Source organism: Balaenoptera ricei, chromosome 8, assembly GCF_028023285.1.
Source record: "Balaenoptera ricei isolate mBalRic1 chromosome 8, mBalRic1.hap2, whole genome shotgun sequence".
Classification (NCBI taxonomy): domain Eukaryota; kingdom Metazoa; phylum Chordata; class Mammalia; order Artiodactyla; family Balaenopteridae; genus Balaenoptera; species Balaenoptera ricei.
The window spans coordinates 47,561,774-47,588,353 of NC_082646.1; the positions used below are offsets into that span (position 1 = coordinate 47,561,774).

At 39.0% G+C, this 26,580-nt stretch overlaps 1 long non-coding RNA gene across 4 annotated transcripts in view; it reads right to left on the bottom strand.

Moving 5' to 3' along the window:
• Positions 1-26,580, bottom strand: part of LOC132370505 (uncharacterized) — a 370,395-nt gene that overhangs the window by 267,366 nt on the left and 76,449 nt on the right. For all 4 annotated transcript variants that reach the window (XR_009504594.1, XR_009504593.1, XR_009504596.1 and 1 more), the window contains 2 exons: positions 18,538-18,829; positions 17,513-17,647 (listed from right to left, as the gene is read on the bottom strand). This is a non-coding gene — a long non-coding RNA (uncharacterized LOC132370505). The remainder of the gene's footprint in view (positions 1-17,512; positions 17,648-18,537; positions 18,830-26,580) is intronic.

A 26,580-nucleotide genomic window follows, 5' to 3' on the forward strand; every position in this document is an offset into this window, starting at 1 on the left:
ATTTATGGTTCAGATAAAGAATATGTACAATTATCAATGAGGAAATTTTCTTTAAAAGAACATGAATCAGTTTCACATAATAAAGCAGTCAAAAAACAAAAACTTGGGAAAAATTCTTAACCACAGATGGTCTACAAACCCTATTGGAGACGATCTTCAAAGCACCTTCTTTCAGATGAATTTTTGTCTGTCTAAAAGGTTCTATAAAACATCACCTTACATATTTTTGGTGTCTTAATAAAGGACCTCACAGCCCTACCCTAATTTTGATCTTTGACTGGAACCCATTTCTTAAATTCAGAATTTTTCAACATCTGGAGAAGTTGGGAATGAGATGCAGTTATTTTATTTTATTTTTTAGCATCTTTATTGGAGTATAATTGCTTTACAATGGTGTGTTAGTTTCTGCTTTATAACAAAGTGAATCAGCTATACATATACATATATCCCCATATCTCTTCCCTCTTGCATCTCCCTCCATCCCACCCTCCCTATCCCACCCCTCTAGGTGGTCACAAAGCACAGAGCTGATCTCCCTGTGCTATGCGGTTGCTTCCCACTAGCTATCTATTTTACGTTTGGTAGTGTATATATGTCCATGCCACTCTCTCACTTTGTCACATCTTACCCTCCCCCCTCCCCATATCCTCAAGTCCATTCCCTAGTAGGTCTGTGTTATATTTTTGAACCCAGAAAGTCCTGATTCCTTTAGATTTAACTTTTTTTTTTCCTTTAACTCATCTGTTTCCTCTCACATTTATTATGGCAGTGAGAGAAAAACATGTGGCACTTTCAATACTCTTCCTGGAAACCTCTGTGACTACATCATAGAGTTCATTAGGTATGTATCTTATTTTCCACATTGATGCAGGTGACAGTGTTGCCAAACTCTCCACTACTAAGTAACAAGGGTCCCCTTTCCTCCAACTACCAATAAATGTTACTCACTTTCCTTCAAACCTTCACTGATGGCCTCCTCAAAACTCTTGACTTCACTAAAACTCTTTTTTTGAGTCCCTCTGACTCTCACTCACTGCATAGTTCCGAAGTCAATGATCTCTGTTTTAGGTTTTTGTTATAGTAGTACTCAACTTCTGGTACCCAAATCTCTTCTAGTTACTCTTTTGCTGCATAACAACCCCAAATCTAATGACATAAAGCAACTACCATCTTATTATAGTCATTGATGCTGTGGGTCAGGAATTCAGAAATGCTACTGCAGGAACAGGTTGTTTCTACTCTATATAGATTAGGGCCTAGGGCCTGTCTAGGGCCTCAGAGGGGAAGGCTCAATGACTAGGATTGACTCAGCAAGTGAGATCTGGAGTCATCTGAATGATTACTCACATGGGTAGTGGATTTTGCTGACTATCAGCTGGGACCTCATACCTACATACAAACACCTAAAGTGACCACTCTGTATGGCTGATTAGGCTTTATCATGCCTGGTGGCTGAGTTCCAGGAGGGAAAGTCCTCCAAGAGAATAAGGAAAGTCCAAGAGAATAAGGAAAGAGCTGTGTCACATTTTCTGACCTAGCTTCAGAGGTCATACAGCATCACTCAGCTGTCACAAACCCAGCCAGTGTCAAGAGGAGAGAACATAAGTCTCACCTACCTATGGGAGGAATGTCACATTGTAGGAAGAGCATGTATGATGGGAAGATTTTTGTGGCTGATTTTGGAAAATACAGTCAGCAACAAGAGTATTTCCAAACTAAATACACCATAATTTCAAGAGTTGAATCAGAGAGGAATCCAGCAAAGATGGCATATATAAATTATAAATTTTGAGAAGAGTTTACAAGGGGCTATTTGCAAATGTGCAACTAGGGTATACTAAAATTTCAAGGAATAGTGTACTGTCCAAGCCAGGGCACTGTTACCACCCTTAAGTTGGAAACGGCATACCTAGTTTTGAATTATGCTATCTGCATTATTTCATGTATTGCTCCTTTTTTTTTTCAGCAGTATATTTGTAAGATTCATTCATGTTCTTGCATGTAGCTCAAGTTTATTTTCCTAACTGTATAGAATTCTCTTTTATGAATACAGTACAACTTGTCCATCCTCCTGTTGATGGCCTTTTTTTTTTTTTTTTCTAGTTTTGGCCATTGTGAACCAGGCTGCTCTAAATTTTTTTTTTAATTAATTAATTAATTATTTTTGGCTGTGTTGGGTCTTCGTTTCTGTGCGAGGGCTTTCTCTAGTTGCGGCAAGTGGGGGCCACTCTTCATTGTGGTGTGCGGGCCTCTCACTATCGCGGTCTCTCTTGTTGGGAGCACAGGCTCCAGACGCACAGGGTCAGTAGTTGTGGCCCACGGGCCTAGTTGCTCCGTGGCATGTGGGATCCTCCCAGACCAGGGCTCGAACCCATGTCCCCTGCATTGGCAGGCAGATTCTCAACCACTGCGCCACCAGGGAAGCCCCTGCTCTAAATATTCTTAAACATGTATCCTGGTGCACATAAGCATGGATTTTTTTTAGGATATATACCATGAGTGGAATGACTGCATCATAGATCATGTGCATCTTCACCTTTACTATTATAATGCCAAACCATCATTTTGTGCAATTGGGTCAATTTACAATACCAATAAGACGTTATTGTGAATAAGATTATCTTTTGGTTGACATCCTTGATAACACTTAGTATTCTCAGACTTTTCTATTTTTGTTTACCACTCTGGTGTAGTGGTGTGGTTTAATTTTTCTTTCCTGAATACTGATACAATTGTGGTTTTTTAAAATGTGTATTGACCATTTCGATTTCCTACTTATAGAAGGAAATAACAGTTCAGGTCTTTGGCTTAATATTCTGTTGAGTTTCCTGTCTTACTTGTACTGTTTTTTCGGATGTTTTAAATACTCTCAGACAAGCCCTTTGCCAGGTATATGTGTTGCACATATCTTTTTTACTTTTCTTAAGATGACAATCTTTCATCATAAGGTTATTTTTTTTTCTTTTTTGTTTTGCTTAAGCAATTTTTCCTTAATACTAGGTGGTGATGTTTTCTCATGTGATCTTCAGAAAGCATTATAGTTTTTCCATTTTTATTTAGGTCTACAGACTATCTGAAGGAAACACTTTTGTTTCATGTGTGGGAAGCATCCAATTTTATTTATTTCCCTATGAATACTCAATTGTCCAAAGCATTTATTGAAAAAGATGTCTTTTCCCCATTGCTCTATATTTCAATAAGAGAAGAGTCATCTCACATTTGCTGTAACAAGTGATATACTTGGTTTCATTCCCTGCATTTTACTCTGTGTTCATTACATAAGTTTTTCTTTTTATTCATTAAAAAAAATTTAGTTTGGCTTTCTTAAATATTCCTAACAGTGAATCTTCTAATTATTGCATCAGTTGCAATCTGGATAGGTTGAGAATGTTCCAAATCATGAAGTCCTTGTTCCTTTTTGCTTAACAGTTCTTCCCTCAATCTCTCTTCCTTCTCTTATTTTACTAAGCAACAAGAAGGAACCAGTTCATGCCATCAATCCTTTGCTTGGAAAGGTACCTGGGTAAATATCCAATTTCATTGTTTTACAGGTTCTGCTTTCTGTATAGCTGTAGGATACAATTCAGCTAAGCTTTCTGCCACTATATAACAAGGCTCTTCTTTCCTCCATTTTCCAATAACATGATCATCAGTTTATCCTGTTCCTTCATCAGCAATATCTTTAATGCTCATATTTCCACCAACAGTCCCTTTATAATTATTTATGTGTTCACTAAGACAATATAGGTTTCCTTTACCATGATATTCACTTTATTCTGAGTGCTCACGAGAAGAGTCGTAATGTCCACATTTATACTAACAGTCTGTTCAAGGCAATGTAGAATTTTTCTATCATGTGCCTCAAAATTCTTTCATCTGCTGCCTACTGACCAATTCCAAAACTACTTCTACATTTTTAGGTATCTACCTAGCAGCACCCCACTTCCAGTTACCAAAATCTGTGTTAGCTTCCTATTGCTGCTATAACAAAATGTCACAAACAGTGACTTAAAACAATACAAATTTATTATCTTATAGTTCTGGATGTCAGAAATCTGAAATAGATTTCATTTGATTAAAATCATGGTGTTGGCAGGGCTGAATCCCCCTGGAGACTAGGGGAGAATCTGTCTCTTTGCCTTTCACAGATTCTAGGGGCCTCCTGAATTCCTTGGCTGATTTTCCCTTCCTCCATCTTCAAAGTCAGCCAGGTAGCATCTTCAATTTCTCTCTAACTCTGCCACTCCTTCCTCCCTTGTGATTATACTGGACATATTAGATGATCCAGGGTAATCTTTCCATCACAAGATCGTTAACTTAATCACCAAGTTCCTTTTGCTTTCTCAGCTCAGGTAACATAGTGTATTATTGAGGGTTCTCCAGAGAGAGGGAGAACCAGTAAGATACACACACGTGTGTGTGTGTGTATATATATATATATAATTTTTTTTTCTTTCTTCACTGGTGAACATCAGTTTTGTTTTCTATTAAGGCCTACTCACATTATAGAGGATAATCAACGTCTACTGATTTAAATGTACATTTTATGTACATTTAAATGTACATTTTTTACATTTCAATCTCATGTAAAAAAATACCTTTACGTATGTAAAATAATATTTGACCAAATAGCTGACCTAGTTGACGCATAAAATTAACCATCACACATACAGTCTAACTTCATTTTATTGCACTTTGCTTTATTGCACTTCGCAGACACTGTGTTTCTTACAAAATGAAGGCTGGCAACCCTGCATTTTTCAGGTGATGCTTAGCATTTTTTAGCAATAAAGAATTTTTAAATTAAGGTATGTACCTTTATTAGACGTAATGCTGTAAGACACTTAATAGACTACAGTATAGTGTAAACATAACTTTTATATGCACTGGGAAACAAAAAAATTTGTATGACTCACTTTCTTAGGATATTCACTTTACTGCGGTGATTTGGAATGGAATCCACAGTATCTCCAGGGTATGCCTGTAGTAATAGGTTTCAGGGATTAGTAGTTGAAAATCTTTGGAGGGCCATTATTCTGCCTACCACAGTGATGATCTTAAAATGTGAAGAATGAAAGGAGTGAAAGAAGACAAAAGTGACAGGGAGGGGAGCACAGGTATAAACAGAGTTGTAAAAGAGCATTTCAGACAGATAAAATGTGATTTGCAACAGTGTGGAGGTGTGGGGGGATAGATGGGAATGTGGATGTCAGAAAAAGTGACAAGAAACAAAGCTGTTTGTAGAGGTGGCCATGGGCCAGCTTATAGACATAAGGGGTTTGTCTTTATACAGGGTTTTGATTTTTACCCTAAAGTGAATGAATCACTGGGTATGGAGAGTGGGACTATCCATTCTGTATCACTAAAGAGTTTGAAGTAGGGAATGATGAGATCATAATTGTGTTTAAGGAAGACCACTCTGGTACCAGTGTGAAGGCCTGCCTTCCAGGGAGAACCATTGTGGGTAAAGGAAGAATGAACAGTGACTGAAAAAACACTGTAACAATGGCACTGAAGGGAAGGAGCACAAGGCATGATCAATAAGACTTGGTGATGGATGAGTTCAAGAAGATAAATCAGGAAAAATATGCCTGCCAAGCATTTTAAATATTATGTTCCTATCTGAGACAGAAATGTGATTATAAAGACAATTTATTACATTATTAGAAGACAATGTAGGCAAAAGGTAGTGTTTTGTTAGAGTGATGACATTTGTTTACATTCTAGGAAAATGTCACGGTTGATTGGTAGGAAATGATGGGGTCTTCTCATTACCAGAGACTCTCAAGGGAATTTCAAAGAGTCTGCAGTTAAGATTGCTTTTTTGGTAGTCCCAAGGTGAGAGTAGAAAAGGAGGGTTTGTTGAGGATCCTAAGAATGAAGTGGAAGCAATGGAAGTCTTCCACCTTATAAGACAGAGAAAATGTGGAAAAGACTCACTGACATTTAGTACCTATTTGTGATGCACTGTCACAGGCAAATTACATATACTATTTTAAATCTTAATAATAATGACTCATCTTTTATTGAGCATGGTGTCAGGCTTCAGCAAAAAAGTTTGCATGCACTTATCATTTAATATTTACATATACCTGGTATGGTGTATATGTACTGTTAGTATTACCATTGAAGCTTAGAAAGCTACAGCATATTACCCTGAGTCACATAGTGGAGAAACAAGAATTCAAACTGAGACCTCTCAGACTCTAATAGCTGTTTGTTTGGTTTTTGTTTAAGGAAGGAAAGGCGGGTTCCATCTTTCTTTACTGACAAGGTCTCACTTGATCTAAATAATGGGCCAAATAGCAGCTATGGTGTAATGTACAAAAAGCATAACCAATAGCCTCAGGGTTGCATCTACAAATAGACAATGGCTAGCTGTGCAACCTTGAGCAAGTCTTTACTCTCTCTGTGTCCCATTTTCCTCACCTGAAAATTAAGTCTGTTTTCCATCCCACTGATCCACTGACCAGTACAGCAAATTGTTTACCCTTTTGGGACTATTCCTCTCACCATTCTTCTCTGTGGGAGTGTAAGGCTCAGATTTCCCTTCTTCCTGACACATACTCTATATTCCACTTGGTGGATGGTGACCACCGAGTCTGCAGTATGATTTGGTTTGCAAAATGTCAGACAATGGATCCTTGAAAGTCCCTTCCAGATCATAAAGTCTAGTAATGTGATGTAGCTGACAATTTTTGCTTTTTTGTAAAAACTGTAAATGTATTCAGCTGTGAAAAAGAAACACTATTTACTGAGACTCTTCTTTTTTTTTTTTTTTTTAATTTATTTATTTTATTTTTATTTATTTTTGGCTGCATTGGGTCTTTATTGCTGCAGGCGGGCTTTCTCTAGTTGCAGAGAGCAGGGGCTCAGTAGTTGTGGCGCACGGGCTTAGTTGCTCTGCGGCATGTGGGACCTTCCCGGACCAGGGCTCGAACCTGTGTCCCCTGCACTGGCAGGCAGATTCTTAACCGCTGCACCACCAGGGAAGCCCTACTGAGACTCTTCTGAAGGTGCATTTCATTTTGTGCAAAGGAGAAAGCCCACCGGAAGAAAAAAATAAGGCGGGGGAATTTTTTTCTCTATGGGAGAGATTATAGAAATGTTAAAGTTCATCAAGGACAATGGAATGTAGACAATATAGATTCACTCCAGAACTTTGAGATGTCTTCATACTCTGGAATTAATTATAGAGTGGATAAAAAGAAATGAAGCCTTCCTGGAGTGAACCCAGAAAAAGTAATTTGACATTTGCAAAACTCTTTGGGCCTGGATCCCCCAAAGATGAATTGTTTATTTTACTTAGAAATTTAATTTAATTTAACCACAGCTGCCAGTGACATGGAAGTAGCAGGTGGGCTTTTAAAGGTAAACACTGAAGTACAGAAAGCTATTATACCAAGGGAATCACAATCTGTGACAAGCTGAAAAGCAGTACCTTCCTTCAGTAGAAGTGTATGACAGGGTTTGGGGCTGTTAAACCATTGAAGTTCCTTGTAATTGGGAAATTGCCTCTTTCACACTGTCTCTCAGACACTCACTTGGCTGTTTTTAATGGAATATGCCGATGGAAAGCCACAAAGGTGGCAGTGGGGTGACGTTTCCTTTAATGCCATCCTCAAACAGACAAAAGTTTGAGCTTTCCAAGGGGAGGCATCACCCCTGGGCTGGAAACAGGCAGGATTATAGCGCAGAACCTGACCGTGCAGGAGAGAGTTCTACAGCCCAGTGACTTAGGGATGGGGCTCAGTGGGTAAGTTGTGTCATTGCTGCTTGTAGATGGATTTTGTGTCCCTCTTCCAATACCTCTCCAACTCTACCTACTCCCTGGAGAAAGAATGCAGAATATGGAAGCAACGTGTACTTCTGTTTGAGAATTTACATAAGTGGAAAATAAGGAGTGGAAAGAAAAACACAAGTCCATGTGTCCTGGCATGAAAAGTGGGTTAGAGAGCAGAGGAACAACTCTTTTTGTGGCCTTTCACAATGTGACCTCCGTTTTGTCATTAATGAGAGAATTGCCTTAGATGATGTCAAAGTCAGCCCTAAAAGTTTATTTCTGTGGATTAATAATTGCTTGTTTATTTTAGTTGGGGAGAGCAATTTGAGGGATAAAACAAGAGTAAGTATGCAGGAATTGGGAGGTCCTTTTAAGAAATAAAAGAGAAAATTGACCTAAATTGATTATGGTAGCTGGTGATAACATGACATTGTACCTACTGACTGACTCTTGAACCCGCCTCCCTGTCTCCTTTGATCAGCTACCCATCACTATTCATTGTCTCAACCATTACAAACTTCCCCATGGATTTTCCTGCCTCTCTCTATTCTTATCATCTTCCAATTTGTTTCTATACTGCAACTGCTACCGAGTCCAAGCTCATACTGCTTGCTGCACGACAGGCCAATAAACTGAGAGATGAAGTGCTAGGGCAAGGAACAGTGACTTTATTGGGAAAGCCAGCAGATCAAGAAGATGGCGGACTAGTGTTCCAAAGAACCATCTTACTTGAGTTAGAATTCAGACTTCTTTTATGCTAAAAGGGGAGGAAAGGGGTGGCTGTTTGTTTAAAACTTCTTGGTGCAGGAATCCTTTGTTCTTATAGCTATCCACCAGAGGTCTGGTCATAATGTTACTGTAAATCTCCAACAAGACAAATATTACTCTCTGTCCTGCAACTTTTTACATCTATATGAAAGGAAAAGTGTTATACCTTTAAAGGTCAGAGCCTGGAGAATGGACTACCATGTACCAATCAGGCTACAGGCAACATTCTTTCAGTCATTCTTAGCCAGCATGACTAAACACAGGCAACAGAGAACAAGGGTTAGAGCTAAAGGAATACATCCAGTATGGAGTCAGGTTTGTTCTTTGCTGTTACATAACCAGAGAGATATTTCCCAAAAGGCAAATCTCCCCATGTCACTCTTTGGCTTACAAATCTTAAAATGTTCACCATTAGCTTCAAAATAAAATCCAAACTCCTTAGCATGTTGCACAAAGCCTTTTGTGATGTGGCCTCCAGGAAGTGCCACCAGTGGCAGGGCTAAGGACAAAACCTGCAAGGATTGTGAGTTGTACTTATCTGAAGTACTCTCAGAAATATTCTTGGGAGAGGGAACAGGAGTCATGTACAAAAGGAAATGCATAGCAGCTAGCAAAAATGCCTAGCATCAAATCTGAAGGGTTGAGGGGAAAACGCATGAGCCCAGATTAGAAAGAACTGAAGCAGAACATATAGAACTGGTACAAAGCATGGGTAGCAAGGAAGCTGCTGGACAGTTCTGTAAGGTGAAGGTGGAGCTCTTCACTTACGTGCTATCATCTGTCTGTTGTGGGACAGAGTGAGAATGTAAGGGGGGGCAGGAAAGTCTCCACAGAGCATCCCTTTCCAACCTCAACTCCTGCTGCTTGCCCCCATCTATGCTCTCCTCCTTCAGTGAAAGAGGATACTGAAAAGTACTCTGCTCTCTCGCACAACTTTGCTCATGCCGTCCTCACTCTGGAATAGACTTTGTTTTGTTTTGTTTTCTTCTGCCTAACAAACTATTTTTCAACCTTCAAGACATGGCATAGATTTCAAAAACTGAGTGAACCCTTCTACAGGCCCTGACACAGTTAATTGTTCCTTCTCTGTGCCTCAATAGGACTTGTACATACCTAAGAGATATCACTCATCACATACTATTATTATTTGTTAATGTGGCTGTGTCCACACTAGAATGTAAGTTTCTAGTAAGGATATGACTTATTCAATATACTAAATGTAGAAGAGAGTATTCAATATACTAAATGTAGGAGAGGAGAGAGAAAGGCATTCTCCTTTCTCATTGATTGAACCCAAAGGACTAAAATCGAGTTCTATATTAAATATTTTTATTTTTCTGACTTCATATAACCTCAGGGAATGTTTTCTTCTGATTTAAAACAGCTATACCAAAAATGTTCTTTTCCTCTACCCATTAGAGGGAGACCTGCATAGAAGAAAAGGTTAGGGAAGCTAAAGGACTTTAGATCAAAATTCTAAAGATATGGGGTAGATTCCAACTTGAATCTGGTACTGCATTGACTTAAAGAAATGGTTTTAAACTGCCTCCCAGAGAAAGATGACTTAGCCTGCCTTGGGTGGGGGGTGAGTAAGTAGTAAAGGGAACTGGAGTTGGATCTAGTACTGCTCATATCTCAATAATACCTCCCTTGGGATGAGAGGCTACATATCTAGAAAGCTGGATTTGGGGAGAGAAAGCCCCTCAAAAGACATGAATATCAAAAATCTTAGATTGATGGTTTTTTTCATTGCTCTATTATCTTTCTGGGTTGAGGAGACTATTCACTGTGAAGAAGGATTCATTTAAAAAAATTTTTTTTAATTTTTAAATTATTTTTAAAATATTTATTTATTTATTTATTTATTTTTGGCTGTGTTGGGTCTTTGTTGCTGCACCCAGGCTTTCTCTAGTTGTGGCGAGCGGGGGCCACTCCTCATTGTGGTGCTCAGGCTTCTCACTGCAGTGGCTTCTCTAGTTGCAGAGCATGGGCTCTAGGCACGCAGGCTTCAGTAGTTGTGGCTCATGGGCTCAGTTGCTCTGCGGCATGTGGGATCTTTCCGGACCAGGGCTCGAACCCGTGTCTCCTGCATTGGCAGGTGGATTCTTAAACACTGAGCCACCAGGGAAGCCCCAAGAAGGTTTCATTTTAAGTAAATTCAATTCTGCATCTATTTATTGGGTTTCTACTGGGATAAAAATTACTGTACTAAGTTGGAATTATAAAGGATAGATGGAGTCATGTTTGAATGAATGAATGAGGCAATACAGAAGAATGATTAAATGTTTTCGCTTTGGAGCCAGATAGATGTGGGCTCACAAGTCAAGTCTTCCATTATTCTGTATAATATATCTTGGTGTTATAAGAAAAATTAAAAGACTAAGGCATGTGGATCGGTTAAGGTGATTCTAGCTGAAAGTAACAGACTACCTATCTAAAAGTGGCTTAAACCATACAGTAACAAAACGTCTCACACAACAGAGAAATCAAGAGAAAAGGTGGTGCTAAGATTAGTGCTATGACCTATTGACATTAACAAGGACCATATCGTCCCACTGCGTTGTGGGTTAAGTTGTGCCCCTGCAAAAAGGTATGCTGAAGACCTCTCCCCCAGTGCCTAAGAATGTGACCTTATTTGGAAATAGAGTCTTAACAGAGGTAGTCGAGATAAAGTAAAGTGGGCCCCAATACAATATGACTAGTGTCCTGATAAAAAGGGGGAATTTGGACACAAAGATGGACATTCACAGAGGGAAAACGTGGTTAACAAACACAGGGAGAACACCATGTCAAGACGAAGGACTGGAGTGATGTATCTACAAGGCAGGGAAAGCCAAAGGTTGCCAACAAATCATCAGAAGTTAGGAGCAAGCTAGGAAGGATTCCTGTACAGGTTTCACAGGAAGCATGGCCCTGCTGATACCTTGATTTCAGACTTCTAGCCTCTAGAATTGTCTAGAAGTGAAAAAGTCTGGATTATTTTGCCCAAGATGGATGGGCAGGATAAAAGAAAAGGCACATTGATTTTTTCCTTTTATTCCACTTTTTAAAATTTATGATTGTATCTCAAATCTTCTTGAGGCAAAAAAAAAGTATTCACCTTGTAGAAATACTTTTTTCTTACATGATAAAATGTTAGAGATTCTTGTATAATTTAGAGATATGAGACATATCTAATATTTAAATAGATAGATATTATTTACTATTCTATAGATAGTAAATTTATTCCCACTTAGATAACTTAATACTCTTTTAAAAAGTTTATATAGTGGGACTATAAATCCCATGTTTTATAAACTCTTTGAGATATTCAGTGGCTCAGTAGTCTTTTGTTATTGACTCTCAGTTTTACATTAAAATAAATTATCTCAACAAATATTAATGATCATTTTTTAAGCACAAACCCTATGCTTAGCATTAGGAAAAGAAAGATAGCAAAGTTCCTGCTTTCAAGGAACTCATAGTCTAGGATGGGATACACATATAAATAAAATTAATCATAAAATACTGAGTTAAGTACAGTAATAGGACTGCAGAGGTGTGATTATTTTATTGATGTTTCTTTTTTAATGAATTTTTATCCCCATGTCTTAGTTTTCTTTCCTGCCATAACAAAATATAAGAAACTTAGTGACTTAACACAATACCCATTTGTTATATCAGAGTTCTGTAGATCAAAAGTCTGGGTGAATTTGAATGACTCCTCCGTTTAGGGTCACATAAGACAGAATTGAGGTGTCTGTAAGTCAGGCTATTATCTGGAGGCCCTGGTGAAGAATTCACTTCCAAGATCATTCAGATTGTTGGCAGATGCAGTTCCTTGAAGCCATAGGACTAAGGTCCCCGCTCCTTTCCTGACTATCAGCTAGAGATCACTCTTGGCTGCTAAAGACTAGTCCTCTACACTGGCAAGTCACAACATGGTTGTTTGCTTTCTTCCATACAAGCAGAGCCTCTCTCTCTGACTTTGTCTTCTGACCTTGCTCCAATTTTAAGGGTTCATGTGGTTATGTTGGGTCCACCTGGATAATCCAGGATAAACTCTCTATTTTAAGTTCAATTGATTCTATTTTTAATCTCTTTGCCTTTATTGTGGGTGATTTTATTAACTTTAACTTCCAAACATTTTTCTTTTACTTTGAATACTATATTTTAATTTCTGGGAACTCTTTCTTACTTTCTGATTGTTCAGTTTTAAAGCTGCCTGATCACTTCTCATGGATACAATGTCTTTCCTTATCTCTGCAAGTATTAATTTTAATCTCTTACAAATTTTCTTCTACTCCTTTCATAGTCTCTGTTTCTTCTGAGTATCCATCACTTTTCTCATTTATTTTTTGTTTTGATTTCTCTCTTTTATTTTGGAAGTACTGTGTACATATTCAGGGCTTCTTGACTGATATATATCACTCTAAACTAACTGGAAAGTATTCCAGCCTTTATGTTTGGCTTCCCCAAATTTCAATATATATTGGTCTTTTTTCTGTGTCAGTTAGCGTTTTTTTCCTCTAGAGAAGAATCTTCCAGTCTTCCATGAGGGATATAAGCTTAGCTACTTTCTTTCTTTCTGCCTGCCTTCCTTCCTTCCTTCCTTCTTTCCTTCCTCCCTCCCTCCCTCTCTCCCTCCCTCCCTCCCTCTCTCCCTCCCTCTCTCTCTCTCTTTCATTTATGGCTGTGTTGGGTCTTCGTTTCTGTGCGAGGGCTTTCTCTAGTTGCGGCAAGTAGGTGCCACTCCTCATCGTGGTGCACGGGCCTCTCACTATCACGGCCTCTCTTGTTGCGGAGCACAGGCTACAGATGCGCGGGCTCAGTAATTGTGGCTCACGGGCTCAGCTGCTCTGCGGCATGTGGGATCTTCCCAGACCAGGGCTCGAACCCGTGTCCCCTGCATTGGCAGGCAGATTCTCAAACACTGCGCAACCAAGGAAGCCCCTTGTTTTTCTTTATCAGCCCATACTGATGACTTCTGAGATGCTCCTTGACCTAATACCCATGATCCCACCCTCCTGATTCCCTGGGGCATAGGCATCTTTTCTAATTTGGGTAATGACAATGGTTGCTATCCATGCTCTTTAGGTGCACTACACAGGTATTCTCTCTGTGATCTGGGGAACTTCCTGGAGGGTGGTCATTAGTTGGACATGAGACAATGGACCATGAGAACAAAGAAGAACCATAGCTTCTGTTTCCCAGTTTAGAAAAAATTTATGAGGAATAAATTAGCTTGACCATTTTTTTTGAAATGGGAAATGCAAAAATAAGAAGTGAACAAATTAATAGTTTGATAAATTATTCTGCCACACACTACTACTTTAAAAAAATCTGGTCACTTCAGCACTCTATACAATGCCACTGATTTTTAAAATTATGTCCTGTTGTTCTTCACTGAGGCGACTTGCAACTGTACAATGTGAATTGCTTCTTTGGAGAGCTTTGCAATCTTTCTGGTAGACTTCCCTTCCAGATGTTTCATGATGCTGTGTCATGACTTTTTTTCTCTGAACCTCTTGAAATCTACTTCTTGAAGCAAACTTCAGACTGCTGTCTTCCTTTCCCTGGCTATGAGATCAACTAACAAACCTGGCAGCTTCTACCCAAAGGCCAATCTCTTTCTTTTCCCTATATGTTGAGGCCCCAAATATCAGTTCCCTAAGACACTTTATCTTCTTCTCCAGAATGAAATTATCTAAAAGACAGTAAAGAAGACAGAAACTCTTCTTTGAGCCAAAGGAGTGTTTTGACAAATTTACATGTTGGCTTTGTGTCCTTTCTTGGCCAAGATGTGTTGTTCATTTCTGTAGCTGGTTCCTCATGCTTATAATGGGCACCCATTGTGATACACCTCTGTTTCTCTCCTGCCATCCTCATGAAAATGGACTCTAAAATCTAATGGGCAGATTTCCACAGTGTATACACTCTTGATACACAGAACTCCAAATCCCAGCGTTAAAAAAATAATAATAATAAGGCTCACACTTAAGTCACCATATTCCAATCTTGAGTTTCAACCCAGCAAGTCTCAGTAATCCTTATAAGATTAATATTTATCATCTGAGGTAATAATCTCCATTTCATAATTTAATATATAGGTTTTATCCTGTTTATTACTTTTTTTTTTTTAATGAGCTGATACTTGATATATTTTCCTTTCTTCACTTTATCTCAACGTATTTTCACTCACTCTCTCCCTGGTTTGGTGCTGTTTAATTGACAGATAAACTATCTAGTAGACCATAAATTCTCAAAGCTCACAGTACGTAACGAGCATCTGTAGAATGAATTTAGAGTTGCAAATTCAATGATTTCCAATCCCCTTTTCCCAATGGGCTCAGTAGGTTTACGGTAGGGCCCAGGACTTGGTATTCTGGGCAATAATTCTGATGTAGACTACCCTTTGAGAAGTACTATTCCAGACAAATACTCCCCCTTTAGTGAGACAGGCTACATTATCCAAGAAGCCATTATTCCAGTATCTTAAGCTACTGTCCAGAAATCCAAATGATTGCCAATACCATCTGTGCAGCCAAATGTTCAACTTCAAGACAGTTTTTCTCTTCTAAAATCTTATGGATAGAAAAATACGTTGAAAATACCTCCTAGGATCTGTAGTCCCTTTATTTCCTTCAACTTCCTACCCAACACTTCCAAAAGAATTCTATTTTCAGATGTCTTTAATCCCGATATAAGTCAGCAAGAGTGAGAAGTGGTTAGCCATCTTGCTAAAGCTATCCTTCATATCCTTCCCTTATACGACACATGCTTTGGAAAAACAAGACATATCCTAAATGATAAAGATGTTTACATTCACCTGCATCTAAATGAGTCAGCAGGAAGTTACCAACAGCCATGCCAACTTATCCATGCCTCCTGTGATCAATGTCAAGCTTTCCTTTTCCCAACAGTGATTGAAAGTCATACTTATTGGATCATGTCTTTTCCAAAAGATCTGAAATCTCTAAGTCAGTGGTTCTAAACCAAGTGCAATTTTGGCCCAGGGGACATTTGGCAACGTCTGGAGACATCTGTGATTGTCACGAATGGAGCTAGGAGTGCTACTGGCATCTAATGAGTAGAGGCCATGAGTAAACATCTGACAATGCACAGATAATAAATATAAATTGTACTGATACTGAGAAACTCTGCTCTATATAAAAGAAGCCTCACACCTGCCGTGAATACACAATAACTATCATATGCTCTTTAACAATTTTTGTTGCTTATTAAGTATATACATCCCATTAGATCAGTATTATAGCTTCTCAAATTTCATTCTCATGTCAGCTGAAGCAAAATGCACAACCTGATTATGTTTTATTCAGCGAACTTGCTGAGGACTTAAGCCCAGAGGACAGCCTCTCAGATAGCATTGAGGGACGGCTCCAAAGAGGTAAGGGAGGAGCCAGGGTACATAGGAGTTCAAACAAACAAAAAACCAGGTAGTTGAACATCAAAAGATTACTGCTAATTAAAGAAAACCAGACATCTCAAGTTAATGAATTTAGTGCTTCTCTGTGTATGGGAAGATGCAAGAGTCTGGGCTCCTTGAAATCATTCCTTTGATATGCACCCTAACCATCTGGGGCCAGTATCCTGTTTTTCATCATCCTGAATCCCCTCAGGGTGCACAATTGGGGGTGGCTGCACCGCTGATGGCTTGATGGCCTCAACATCCTTTGTTTACTGATGCGGCAGGTGGCATTTTTTTTCCACACTTGTAACTCAGCTTTTGACTTCCTTATACAATTTTTTAATTCCATACATGCCTCTTTTTCTTCACCTGTCTATATTAGAAACATGACTGTGGACATCTTTGTTTTTGTATGTCCAGCAACTCTTCCTTTGGAAGAACAGTATCTCGCCTGCTTCATCTATGTGATTTTTACAAGTCTGACGTTCACGTAGTTCCCTGCTCTCCCGAACACATGGGTGATCATGGGGCCCAAAGCTAGGCCAATCTGTCTTTTTCTACTGGCAATGACACACTTACACACTTGTGTGAAGACACACAAGAGCACAAGATAGTTGTAATTGATTTATCCAGTAGCAGCACTAAAAAGAGGAGTGTCATACATTGCTGCTGTTACAAGCTGAACTGATTCCTCTATCTGTGAACTATTCAGAATCCTTCCACTCAATACCCTTTCCTAATTTAAAATCATTAGAGACCCACACTGCTGCTAATAGCCAAAGAAACTACAGGGAAACAAAGCAGGACGCTATGGTCCTCCCCACCCCCTACCATGTCCTCAGCCTGCCTTTTGTCTGTAGAAAAACTTGAGCCAAAAAAAAAGTTTAATCAGAGAGGTGAGAAAATGCAAAAAGCAAAGGAAAGCAGTCAAACAAGACAAAATAATAATAGTTTGGTCGTTAAGCAAAGTCAAGGACCTTTAGTTCCTCCTCACAGGTTATAGGTAATATTCTGAGCCATATCCTGTGAGCTGTTTTGTAGATACTGAAAACCCCACCAGGTGGAAGAAGTTAACTACATGATGCCCAGACTGTAGCCATGACATAAGCTGCCACAATTCCGAGAACTGGCCTCAAAAAATGGAAATAAACTGACCCTGGAACTGAAGATTAACTGTACTTAAAACAATCAAGATGACGCTGATCAGACCACTGCGTGAGCAATTTCAAGATGACTGTCGGAGCTGAGCGTGCTGTTTCTGCATGTACCCCCTCCCTCCACCTATACACCTCTAAACTCCCCTTTAAAAGCTGTTGCCCACTGGCCGTCAGGGCAGGAGTTGGCCTTCGGACATGAATCCGCCCTCCCCGCCCCTTGCCTCTTCATTGGCTTTAGAGCAGCGAGCAGACCGGACCCCACTTTCGCTAACAAAAGGATACATTTTTCTTTATCACCGGTCTGCCGATACAGAGAAGAAATATTCTCCCAACTGCTTCACCTCTTCTTTTGGAAAGAAACCAGCTTGAATTAGTTCACAATTAGTTAGAACTTACCTCTGATGAGGAGAAAAAACTTCGCAGGCATCCCTCAAAGCTCTGAAGTGTTTGTCTCAACGTCCGCTCAGGGAACAGAGTATTTCAGAGTTGCTACTCAAAAGCTGGTCTGCTTTCCAAGGCCATCAGCTACACCTGTGGCTTGTTAGAAATGCAAATAAGGCGCTGACTGCAGTGGTTCTCAAATTTCAGCATGCTGAAAAATCACCTGGAAAGCTTGTTAAGGATCCCTGGGGGCACCCCAGAGATTTAGTAGGTCTGGAATGAGGCCCAAGAATTTGCTTTTTCTAACAGGTTCCAGGGTGGTGCTACTATTGCCCTTTAGACCACATTAGAGCAGAACAGGGAGACTTTGTCACTTCTTCTGCTTCTAACCTTTATCTTATCTGACATAAAGCTCAGCTGCTTTCAGTGGCAAATAACAGAAACTGGCTTAAGTAACAAAGGGAATTTATTTCCTCCTACAAATTGTAGTTTAGAGGTTTAAGGGCTTCAGCTGTAGCCCAATTATGTTGCCAGCTATCTGGTTCTTTCCAAGTAAATGACCTCTTTTTGAATGTAACTGAAAACTGTGAAGCGCCAGGTGTGGACGTACTTACCAACTAACCACCATTCCTCAAATTTATCTTCAATCCTACTCACAGAGCATTTTTAGCACATTTTAGGGCCTCAAAAAAAGTAAATGTTAAACTGTCCTTCCTCCTCCTTTAAAGATGTCTATCTATTATTTCTACTCCAAACAATTTCTTTTTTCCATTTCCACATCCTTTTGCAGTACCAGAATAATTCCTATGCATAGAGAGTGTAGAACAGACATGGTCCTTCTTTAAATAGCTTTAAAGTCCAGCTCAGATGACTTCCTAAGTTTTCTTCACCCTCTCCCCAAACCAGCTTAGGAATCCTTGCTACTCCAATCTTTCCTCTTATACAATGTATCACATTTTACTATGTATATATAATAAATGCTGTGTATATAGAAAAATATGAATAGGTATAAATTAGGCTCAATCATGTAGAAATGTTACCTGAAAACTGGGTTAGCCTCTTGGTGGTGTCGCCAAAAGACACAACCAAGCCAGATTGCTGGAGAAGGACTTATTACTTGCTGCAAGTAAGGAGAATACCAGGGGTTTTTCCCAAAGAAGTGTCTCTCTGAACAGCGAAACTGGGGAAGTTTAAGCTATTGGTACATGCATATACATGAAGGGGCTTGGATGGTAGAGTCCAAGCTTTAGTTGATTGAAGTCATGAGGGTCAGAAAAGGTCACCGTCATCATCCCTTAGATTCCAGTTGATCTGGTTGTTGAGATTTAAATTCTGCAAAACAGCCAAGACAGAGCTTTAGGTTAGTTTTTACCATTGAAAGAGAACTGGGAGTCTTTACAACTGATAAATTATCTTTGCTATTGTTATTTCTCTCGCCTGATAACCGTCCTTTGTTTCTGCATTCTTTTGTCCCCTTAAGATCATTTATTACTGAGTCCTGTTCAACGTCAAGCATTATGGCCAGGCTTAGATCACAAAATGGCTTAGGCCTAAAATGGCTTCTCTTATGTCAAGAAAGCCATGCTTGGTTCTCTTTCTCCAAGGACCCCCCTACGCTATCTGCCTACAGAAAGAGATAACTGGGTGAAAATGACAATGTTCCCATGAATGAGGTTCCCATGAATGACAATGTTCCCATGAAACCCATGAATAAGCCATGGGTTTTTGTAACTTGGATCAGGATCTGTTCAGTTGATCTTAGTGGGATACTCTCACTTTGAAATATGAAACACACAAGGGTGATAAAGATTGGTAAAACATAAAAATCCCATAAAAGAAATCATATTATGTTTTATTAAATCCAAATCTTAAAATATCTGATGGTGTCTTGAGAAATCAATAACATTGTATTCTTTTTTAACAATACTCTTCTGCCTTGGGATAGTTAACTATATTAACTATTATTTCTCCATGTAAGCAAAAAGGAAAGAAAAAGCTATAAGGTCCTTAATTGGATATGTCTTCAGCTGAATAAATGCTCTGAAGAGTACAAAGTGGATTTATAACTCCACTTGAGCCATTTGCTTTTCTGATGGTCTTTTCTTCTTCCATCCAGCCTGGTAAAGCCCTGTCAAAGAAAACAAATGACTTGGACTCTGTGTGTCCTGTCAGTGTCTACTTTATCTGGAGGACTTCATGTTCTTCTCTTGTGCATGTCTAACAGTCACCTCTCAAGGTAATGGAGAGAGTGAGCACACATGGCTGAGCAAATGGGAAATAAAACTATGGAAGTTTTCAGAGAAAGTGCTGAAAAGGAGAAGCTGTCTCACCCCCAACTCATATTGCCTTTAGGTTTCTCCTTTTTGTCCTTTCCTTCTCTCAGCTCATTAACTCAGGCACTGGCATAGCCAAGATGACCTTTTTTTTTTTTTTTTAACATCTTTATTGGAGTATAACTGCTTTACAATGGTGTGTTAGTTTCTGCTTTATAACAAAGTGAATCAGCTATATGCATACATATATACCGATATCCCCTCCCTCTTGCGTCTCCCTCCCACCCTCCCTATCCCACCCCTCTAATGGTCACAAGCACCAAATTGATCTCCCTGTGCTAGGCGGCTGCTTCCCACTAGCTGTCTATTTTACATCTGGTACTGTATATATGTCCATGCCACTCCCTCATTTCGTCCCAGGTTAGCCTCCCCGACTCGTGTCCTTAAGTCCATTCTCTACGTCTGTGTCTTTATTCCTGTCCTGCCCCTAGGTTCTTCAAGACCATTTTGTTTTTTTTAGATTCCATATATATGTGTTAGCATACGGTATTTGTTTTTCTATTTCTGAATTACATCACTCTGTATGACAGACTCTAGGTCCATCCACATCATTAAAAATAACTCAATTTCGTTTCCTTTTATGGCTGAGTAATATTCCATTGTATAAATGTACCACATCTTCTTTATCCATTCATCGGTCAATGGACACTTAGGTTGCTTCCATGTCCTGGCTATTGTAAATAGAGCTGCAATGAACATTGTGGTACATGACTCTTTTTGAATTATGGTTTTCTCAGGGTATATGCCCAGGAGTGGGATTGCTGGGTCATATGGTAGTTCTATTTTTAGTTTTTTAAGGAACCTCCATACCGTTCTCCACAATGGCTGTATCAATTTTCATTCCAAGCATCAGTGCAAGAGGGTTCCCTTTTCTCCACACCCTCTCCAGCATTTATTGTTTGTAGATTTTTGGATGATGGCCTTTCTGACCAGTGTGAGGTGATACCTCATTGTAGTTTTGATTTGCATTTCTCTAATGATTACTGATGTTGAGCATTCTTTCTTGTGTTTGTTGGCTGTCTGTATATCTTCTTTGGAGAAATGTCTATTTAGGTCTTCTGCCCATTTTTGGATTTGGTTGTTTGTTTTTTTGATATTTAGCTGCATGAGCTGCTTGTAAATTTTGGAGATTAATCCTTTGTCAGTTGCTTCATTTGCAAATAATTTCTCCCATTCTGAGAGTTGTCTTTTGGTCTTGTTTATGGTTTCCTTTGCTGTGCAAAAGCTTTTAAGTTTCATTAGGACCCAGTTGTTTATTTTTGTTTTTATTTCCATTTCTCTAGGAGGTGGGTCAAAAGGGATCTTGCTGTGATTTATGTCATAGAGTGTTCTGCCTAAGTTTTCCTCTAAGAGTTTTATAGTGTCTGGCCTTACATTTAGGTCTCTAATCCATTCTGAGTTTATTTTTGTGTATGGTGTTAGGAAGTGTTCTAATTTCGTTCTTTTACATGTAGCTGTCCCGTTTTCCCAGCACCACTTATTGAAGTGGCTGTCTTTTCTCCATTGTATATTCTTGCCTCCTTTATCAAAAATAAAGTGACCATATGTACGTGGGTTTATCTCTGGACTTTCTATCCTGTTCCATTGATCTATATTTCTGTTTTTGTGCCAGTACCATAATGTCTTGATTACTGTAGCCTTGTAGTATAGTCTGAAGTCAGGGAGCCTGATTCCTCCAGCTCTGTTTTACTTTCTCAAGATTGCTTTGGCTATTCTGGGTCTTTTGTGTTTCCATACAAATTGTGAAAATTTTTGTTCTAGTTCTGTTAAAAATGCCATTGGTAGTTTGATAGGGATTGCATTGAATCTGTAGATTGCTTTGGGTAGTAGAGTCATTTTCACAATGTTGATTCCTCCAATCCAACAACATGGTATATCTCTCCATCTGTCTGTATCATCTTTAATTTCTTTCATCAGTGTCTTACAGTTTTGTGCATACAGGTCTTTTTTCTCCTTAGGTATGTTTATTCCTAGGTATTTTATTCTTTTTATTGCAATGGTAAATGGGAGTGTTTCCTTAATTTCTCTTTCAGATTTTTCATCATTAGTGTATAGGAATACAAGAGATTTCTGTGCATTAATTTTGTATCCTGCTACTTTACCAAATTCATTGATTAGCTCTAGTAGTTTTCTGGTAGCATCTTTAGGATTCTCTATGTATAGTATCATGGCATATGCAAACAGTGACAGCTTTACTTCTTCTTTTCCGATTTGGATTCCTTTTATTTCTTTTTCTTCTCTGATTGCTTTGGCTAAAACTTCCAAAGCTATGTTGAATAATAGTGGTGAGAGTGGACAACCTTGCCTTGTTCCTGATTTTAGAGGAAATGGCTTCAATTTTTCACCATTGAGAACAATGTTGGCTGTGGGTTTGTTATATATGGCCTTTATTATGTTGAGGTAAGTTCCCTCTATGCCTACTTTCTGGAGGGTTTTTATCATAAATGCACGTTAAATTTTGTCAAAAGCTTTTTCTGCATCTATTGAGAGGATCATACGGTTTTTCTCCTTCAACTTGTTAATATGGTTTATCACATGGATTGATGTGCATATATTGAAGAATCCTTGCATTCCTGGGATAGACCCCAGTTGATCATGATGTATGATCCTTTTAATGCACTGTTGGATTCTTTTTGCTACTATTATGTTGAGGATATTTGCATCTATGTTCATCAGTGATATTGGCCTGTAGTTTTCTTTCTTTGTGACATCTTTCTCTGCTTTTGGTATCAGGGTGATGGTGGCCTGGTAGAATGAGTTTGGCAGTGTTCCTCCCTCTGCTATACTTTGGAAGAGTTTGAGAAGGATGAGTGTTAGCTCTTCTCTAAATGTTTGATAGAATTCACCTGTGAAGCCATCTGTTCCTGGGCTTTCGTTTGTTGGAAGATTTTTAATCACAGTCTCAATTTCAGTGCTTCTGATTGGTCTCTGTATTTTCTATTTCTTCCTAGTTCAGTCTCAGAAGGTTGTGCTTTTCTAAGAATTTGTCCATTTCTTCCAGGTGTCCATTTTATTGGCATATAGTTGCGTGTAGTAATCTCTCATGATCCTTTGTATTTCTGCAGTTTCAGTTGTTACTTCTCCTTTTTCATTTCTAATTCTATTGATTTGAGTCGTCTCCATTTTTTTCTTGATGAGTCTGCCTAATGGTTTATCAATTTTGTTTATCTTCTCAAAAAACCAGCTTTTAGTTTTACTGATCTTTGCTATTGTTTCCTTCATTTCTTTTTCATTTATTTCTGATCTGATCTTTATGATTTCTTTCCTTCTGCTAACTTTCGGGGTTTTTTTGTTCTTCTTTCTCTAATTGCTTTAGATGTAAGGTTATGTTATTTATTTGAGATGTTCATTGTTTCTTGAGGTAGGATTGTATTGCTATAAACTTCCCTCTTAGAACTGCTTTTCCTGCATCCCATAGGTTTGGGTCATTGTGTTTTCATTGTCATTTGTTTCTAGGTATTTTTTGATTTCCTCTTTGAATTCTTCAGTGATCTCATGGTTACTAAGTAGTGTATTGTTTAGCCTCCATGTATTTGTATTTTTTACAGATTTTCCCCTGTAACTGAAATCTAGTCTCATAGCGTTGTGGTCAGAAAAGATACTTGATAAAATTTCAAATTTTTTAAATTTACCAAGGCTTGATTTGTGACCCACGGTATGATGTATCCTGGAGAATGTTCCATGAGCACTTGAGAAGAAAGTGTATTCTGTTGTTTTTGGATGAAATGTCCTATAAATATCAATTAAGTCCGTCTTGTTTAATGTATCATTTAAAGCTTTTGTTTCCTTGCTTATTTTCATTTTGGATGGTCTGTCCACTGGTGAAAGTCCCCTACTTTGATTGTGTTACTGTTGTTTTTCCCTTTTATGGCTGCTAGCATTTGTGTTATGTATTGAGGTGCTCCTATGTTAGGTGCATAAATATTTACAATTGTTATATCTTCTTGGATTGATCCCTTGATCATTATGTACTGTCCTTCTTTGTCTCTTGTAATAATCTTTCTTTTAATGAATATTTTGTCTGATATGAGAATTGCTACTCCAGCTTTCTTTTGATTTCCATTTGCATGGAATATCTTTTTCCTTCCCCTTACTTTCAGTCTATATGTGTCCCTAGGTCTGAAGTGGGTCTCTTGTAGACAGCATATATACAGGTCTTGTTTTTTGTATCCATTCAGCCAGTCTATGTCCTTTGGTAGGAGCACTTAATCCATTTACATTTAAGGTAATTATTGATATGTATGTTCCTGTTACCATTTTCTTAATTGTTTTGGGTTTGTTATTGTAGGTCTTTTCCTCCTCTTGTGTTTCCTGCTTAGAGAAGTTCCTTCAGCATTTGTTGTAAAGTTGGTTTCGTGGTGCTGAATTCTCTTAGCTTTTGCTTGTCTGTAAAGTTTTAAGTTCTCTGTCGAATCTGAATGAGGTCCTTACTGGGTAGAGTAATCTTGGTTGTAGGTTTTTCCCTTTCATCACTTTAAATATGTCCTGCCACTCCCTTCTGGCTTGCAGAGTTTCTGCTGAAAGATCCGCTGTTAACCTTATGGGGATTCCCTTGTATGTTATTTGTTGTTTTTCCCTTGCTGCTATTAATATTTTTTCTTTGTATTTCATTTTTGATAGTTTGATTATATGTGTCTTGGCATGTTTTTCCTTGGATGTATTCTACATGGGACTCTCTGCTCTTCCTGAACTGGAATGACTATTTCCTTTCCCATATTAGGGACGTTTTCAAGTATAAGCACTTCAAATATTTTCTCATTCGCTTTCTTTTTCACTTCTTCTTCTGGGAATCCTTTAATTTGAACGTTGGTGCGTTTAATGTTGACCCAGAGGTCTCTGAGACTGTCCTCAATTCTTTCCATTCTTTTTTCTTTATTCTGCTCTGTGGTACGTATTTCCCCTATTTTATCTTCCAGGTCACTTATCCATTCTTCTGCCTCAGTTATTCTGCTATTGATCCCCTCTAGAGAATTTTTAATTTCATTTATTGTGTTGTTCATCATTGTTTGTTTGCTCTTTAGTTCTTCTAGGTCCTTGTTAAACATTTCTTATATTTTCTCCATTCTATTTCCAAGATTTTGGATCATCTTTACTATCATTAATCTGAATTCTTTTTCAGATAGACTGCCTATTTCCTCTTCATTTGTTTGGTCTGGTGGGGTTTGACCTTGCTCCTTTATCTGCTGTGTGTTTCTCTGTCTTCTCATTTTGCTTAACTTACTGTGTTTGGGGTCTCCTTTTTGCAGGGTGCAGATTCATAGTTCCCATTGTTTTTGGTGTCTGCCCCCAGTGGCTAAGGTTGGTTCAGTGGGTTGTGTAGGCTTCCTGGTGGAGGGGAGTGGTGCCTGTGTTCTGGTGGTTGAGACTGGATCTTGTCTTTCTGATGGGCAGGACCACGTCCGGTGGTGTGTTTTGGTGTGAGTGTGATCTTATTATGATTCTAGGCAGCCTCTCTGCTAATGGGTGGGGTTGTGTTCCTGTCTTGCTAGTTGTTTGGCATAGGGTGTCCAGCACTGTATCTTGCTGGTCGTTGAGTGGAGTTGGATCTTAGAGCTGAGATGGAGATCTCCAGGGGAGCTTTCACCATTTAATATTACGTGGAGCTGGGAGGTCTCTTGTGGACCAATGTCCTGAACTGTACTCTCCCACCTCAGAGGCACAGGCCTGACACCTGCCTGGAGCACCAAGACCCTGTCAGCCACATGACTCAGAAGAAAAGGGAGAAGAAAAGAAAGAAAGAGAGAAAAAAAACAAAAAATAAAATAAAGTAAAATAGTTATTAAAACAAAAAAATTTAAAAATTATTAAAAATAAAAAAAAATTAAAAGTAATAAAAAAGAAAGAAAGAAAGAGCAACAAAACCAAAAAACAAATCCACCAATGATAACAAGTGCTAAAAACTATCCAAAAACAAAAAATGGACAGAGAGAACCCTATGACAAATGGTAAAAGCAAAGCTATACAGACAAAATCACACAAAGAAGCATACACATACACACTCTCAAAAAGAGAAAAAGGAAAAAAAAATATATATATATTTTTAAAAAGGAAGAGAGCAACCAAATCAATAAACAAATCTACCAATGATAATAAACTCTAAATACTAAACTAAGATAAATATAAAACCAGAAATAAATTAGATGCAGAAAGCAAACCCCAAGTCTACAGTTGCTCCCAAAGTCCAGTGCCTCAATTTTGGGTTGATTCGTTGTCTATTCAGGTATTCCACAGATGCAGGGTACATCAAGTTGATTGTGGAGATTTAATCCGCTGCTCCTGAGGCTGCTGGGAGAGATTTCCCTTTCTCTTCTTTGTTCACACAGCTCCTAGAGTTCAGCTTTGGATTTGGCCCCACCTCTGCGTGTAGGTCGCCTGAGGGGGTCTGTTCTTTGCTCAGACAGGACGGGGTTAAAGTAGCAGCTGATTAGGGGGCTCTGGCTCACTCAGGCCAGCGGGAGGGAGGGGTACAGGATGCGGGGCAAGCCTGCAGCTGCAGAGGCCGGCGTGACGTAGCAGCAGCCTGAGGTGCGCAGTGCATTCTCCCGGGGAAGTTGTCCCTGGATCACGGGACCGTGGCAGTGGCGGGCTGCACAGGCTCCCAGGAGGGGAGGTGTGGAGAGTGACCTGTGCTTGCACACAGGCTTCTTGGTGGCTGCAGCCTCAGCCTTAGCGTTTCATGTCCGTCTCTGGTGTCTGCGCTGATAGCCGTGGCTCACGCCCATCTCTGGAGCTCATTTAGGCGGTGCTCTG